This window comes from Lynx rufus, unplaced genomic scaffold (genome assembly GCF_022079265.1).
Source record: "Lynx rufus isolate CCGP_SWC_20201006 ecotype Redwood Valley unplaced genomic scaffold, mLynRuf1.p SCAF_14, whole genome shotgun sequence".
NCBI classification, from domain to species: domain Eukaryota; kingdom Metazoa; phylum Chordata; class Mammalia; order Carnivora; family Felidae; genus Lynx; species Lynx rufus.
Window position 1 is genome coordinate 34,285,329 of NW_025814828.1, and position 4,645 is coordinate 34,289,973.

Consider the following 4,645-nt stretch of genomic DNA (forward strand, 5'->3'; position numbering starts at 1 on the left):
TACCCAATAATGATTTCAGGGAAAGCCAATGTGATAGAATGTTCCAGGATATTTTCAAAAGAAAAAGATGAGGCTACTAGGAGTAGGGAAGCTTCCTGGAATAAAGCGAGTGAATTCCAAAATGAATAATGAAATAATGATTCCAGAGAGAAACGATCACATTTTTCAGTGATGAAAAATTTCACTTCCTTATTTTAGGTACTCATGTCCTTATTTGTTGTTTCTTCGACTTCCATAAAACAGCCGGAATAACCAGACCAAGTGCTCCCTAAAAGGTATTTTTCGATGGAGATAACTGTAAATTTTCATTGTGAAAAAAAATCAAGAAATTATGGAAAAGTATAAAGGAACAAAATAAAAATCACCTGTAATCTCATCATTCACAAAGTATGATTGCAGAGCACACGATGTTTTTCTGCAGACACACATTTTTAAAGTGCTAAAATACCAAATCATTCCACACCTTCTGTTTCCAACTTTCTTTTTTTCATTTAGTGACATCTATGTGTCACAGACATCCTTCCATATCAATAGATATAAAGCCGCTCGTCTTTTCAAAGTGATTACATGGTATTCCACTGTATGCTTAACCAATCATCTATTGATATGCACTTAGATCACTTCCGGTTTTGCTACTATAAACCTCACCAAGGTAACTAATCTTATCATTATACATCTTTGTTTACTTGTTTGATTATTCCTTAGGATTCTTTCCTAGAGGTGGAATCTGTGAGTCAAAAGACAAGGCTTTTGTTACGCCTTGCCAAGTCGCCCTCCAGAAAGGCTGTACCTAAGTACAGTCCCATTAGTGGCAAATGTAAATGCCCATTTCCCCTCGCTTTGCCTGGGGAGGATCAATATGTTTAATCTTTGCCGAGCTGATAAATGAAAAATTATACTCTACAGGTTCATTCTCGCTGGTAATTAAAGAGAAACCAAATAAAAAAGCACCTTTTTGGTCTTCATGTAGAATTGACTTGTATTTCTTCTTTGGTGGATTGCCTACTCATGCCTTTTGCCCATTTTCCAATTTGGATATTCCTCATTTTCTTATTGATTGAAAGAGCACTTTATATATTAAGGATACTCTTCTTTCAGTTGCTGTCTATGTAAAAAATATTTTTCTCAGTTTTTCACTTGTCCTTTAATTGGTTCCATTTTTTTTTCTTTTCAATGCCAAACGTTTACATTGTATGTGTCAAAACAGTTCACTTTTTCCCTAAGGGTTTCAGTCTTCAGCGTCACTCTAGCAAGGCAGCATATTCCTCTGCATTTTATTTTTCCAGTCATACTGAATTGCACTGCTTACAACTGTCTTTTCCCTCCAAAGCACATTTCTTGTTTTTTTCCAGACGTTCTGGAGTGAAAACGGAAGGGACCTTCGAAACCAGACCAGAGGAAATATGGCCATTAATAGTAACACTTGACATTTCTATTTTCAGTATGCTATAGGAGCACTAATTAGTAACCCCCTTAGCCTAGCCCCAAGGGTCACTCTGGCTGCCATTCACTCACCCTACGGGATACTGTGGCATAGGGCAGGGAATGCTGTGGCATTCGTCTGGTGGGCAGCACTCTACCTGGCCAAGACTTCAATCCAGGCTCCTGATTCCCCATATGTGCTTAAATTAAGGTAAGGCAATTTCCTCCACACAGGCTGGCAGCTTTCCAGAACGCACTCGGCCTGCCAGGACGAGTTCTCTAGCTGAGAAGCCACTGCTGTTCCTTCCCCCTTCCCAGAAACGGGAAATCCTATAATCTATAGGATGGTTTGCAACCTGGGTTTCTAACTTTGTCTTGGACCACCGAGGGGATTGTACCACTATTGAATTCACTCCTGATTTTTAACCATCCGGATGCTTACTGCAAGAGTTAGGGAAGGCGAAGTAACATGGAGGAAATGCGTGGGTGGAAGGTACCTTCTAAGTCAGTGAATGGTGTGATCCCAAGGCCGCCTTATGTGGAACTCACTCACACCATGAAGGGGGATCGGGGCTCCCTCCAGTGCCAGGCACTGGGCTAGGGGCTGAGGGGACAATGAGGCTTGGCAGCTGCCACGGAATCTGGTGTGGACTGGTACGTCGAAGCTATGGACAGTATAGGCCTCTAGGGCCTGATGGAGGAGAGGTTCCTGAGGAGTGGCCTCTCTGCTGAGATCCAATAGACCCACAGGAGTTTATCAGGAAAGGGGGAATCTGGGCGCCTGAGGGAGATGAAGGCAACGTGTAAGCTTCTGAAGAGCGGAGTAGGAGGAAAGCCAGGACAGTTGGATTCGGAGGAGGTAAGGGATGATAGCAGTGTTTCTTACATTATCTTTGGAGAAGGGTTAGGGATTCGCCCCGCGCCCACGTATCCCAGACCAACACTTTTGTGATAAAATGCAATAAAATGGATTAACAAATGTTAGCGCCTTCAAAATACAAACCCCATTTTTTTTTAATGACTAGATTCAACAGGCAAAAGCTCCTCTGCCGAATTGCCATAAAAGTTCACCTGAGTCTTCGTTTCTGTACTCAACCTCGTGGCCGACCAGCAACAGTTTGCACACTGGTCCCGGTCCGCAAAGCCCGCTTTTGGAGCGGCGCTGAGCCAGAGCTTTCTAGGAAGGGGGTGGGGTCGGCGGCGGCCACGGCGAGGTGTTGAGTCAAGGGCGGTGTGGGAAGTGTCCTTTGAATGTAGCAACAAATAGGTAGTTGCAAAGAGCAGTTTCGATGGAGTGGTTGAGACAGAAGCCAGACCAAGCGGGGTGAGGAGTTCACCAGCATTCCCAGCAACTGGAAAACACGCAAGGGGAAGACGAGGGACAACAGGAGGCGCCTAGGCCGGGTCCCTGGGCCGCCGCCCAGACAAGATGGGTAGCAGCCGCAGGCGGGTGACGTGTCAGCTGGGGTTCTAACCCCGGGCCTAATGCCAATGCCAATGCAGCACCCCCCTCCCGCGCCCCCCATCCCCGGGGTTTCCCCCGCAGAGGGGGGGAGGAGCAGCCTGCCGAGGAGCCAGGTGGGGGCGCTGCTGCATGGCCTGTCTACAACTGGCAGGCCCCAGAGCCCACGACGGAGTGCCTGGCCTCCCTCGTCAACAAGGAGGCGCTCTGCGCCTGTGCCGTGCACTTGCTGGCCCGCCAGGGGTGCGTGCGCACGCCTTCCGGGCACGCGGGGCGGTGCCGGCAGTGGGCAGGGCCGTCTTCCACGCTGCGTTCACGGGCGTGGCCGCCGCGTGCACCGACGTGGCGCTGCGGGAGGTAGAGGCGGCGGCCTACCTGGCCCTGCTCGAGTTTCTCTCCTCCCCTGAGGTCACGACCACGTGGCACACCCGGGGCCGGTGCTCCAGGCCGACCGCCTGGAGTTCCAGAAGAGCCTCAGGGCTGCCCACACGTCCGTGCCGCTGAGGCAGGTGAGACTCTTCAGTGAACCCCAGCCGGCTGGCCGGTTTCTGGAGAACATCGGCCAAAACACTGCCGAGGTGGCCGTGCTGGCGCTGGACACAGTAGGCATTTTGGGGGGTACGTTTGTTCAGCGCCGTTGTCCGCTGGTCCGAGGCTGAGGGTCAGCGACAGCAGCTGAAGGTTTGTCGCAGCTGAAGGTTTCTCCCGAGAGCGAGTGCAAGGTTCTGGGCAAGGCGCTGGCCCTCGTCTGCTTCCCAGTGATGACCATGGAGGAGTTTGCTGCAGAACCTGTGCCCAGGGCATGCTTGTGGACTGCGAGGTGGTCAAGCCTCTTCCTGCACTTGGCCGTGCATCCCAAGCTGCCTGTGGACTTCATGGACCAGCAGGGCGGAAGGAGTGCAGCAGCATCAACAGCTTCCAGCAGAGGGAGAGCCGCTGGGGCCACAGCAGCACCAGCGGCCACATCAGGTTCAACATCAACAAGAGCATTTTCGTGGTTGGCTTTGGGCTGTATGGCTCCATCCACCTGGACCACTGATGACTACGTGAACGTCCAGATCATCCGCACGGTCAGCAACACGGTCAGGGCCAGAACGACAGGGGCTTCAGCTGTGATGGCTCCACCAGCACCTTCTGGGTCATGTTCCAGGAACTGGTGGAGGTGCTGCCCAGTGTCAACTACGTAGCCCGTGCCACGCTGAAGGGCCTGGACTCCCATTAGGCACCAAAGGCCTTCCCAAGGTGACCCATGAGTTCCCTACCACGGAGGGCCAAGGTGTGTCTTACCTTCTGCTATGTGGCCAGGAACAACAATGGCAGGTCCACGGAGGACAGCCACATCTCCAAGGTCATCTACACCTAGGCCCCTCAGGCCCTCAGCTCGTCCGTGGAGGTTGGCCAGGACCCTGAAGTCACCTGATACAGGTAGGCCACCCCACATTTCATGCAGAGCCCCGGTGCCCCCCTGCCATGGGGGTTGTCCACTCACTCCCTACCACATTCCTGGGCGTCAGGAGAGAGTCTTTACTCTCCATGGTGGTGAGCGTGGCTGCCTGTTTAGAGGAGCCGGGATGTGGCCGGGGGCAGGGGTGGGGGCCACATGAGCCAATCCCTTAGGACTTGGGATGCAGGACTGGCCCGGAGCCTCCCTGAGCCGAGGGTGTACTGTCCCTGAATCTCAGGGCCACCTGACCGACTGCCTGACCATAGGCTTTGAATGAGTTTTCGTCTCGTGTTTGTTTTCATTTAACTGCCCATGGC

At 51.5% G+C, this 4,645-nt stretch overlaps 1 pseudogene; it reads left to right on the forward strand.

The window, feature by feature from the left end:
* Positions 1-3,016: 3,016 nt before the first annotated feature.
* On the forward strand, positions 3,017-4,247 carry LOC124509229 (BTB/POZ domain-containing protein 2-like; annotated as a pseudogene).
* The last annotated feature ends 398 nt before the right edge of the window (positions 4,248-4,645 follow it).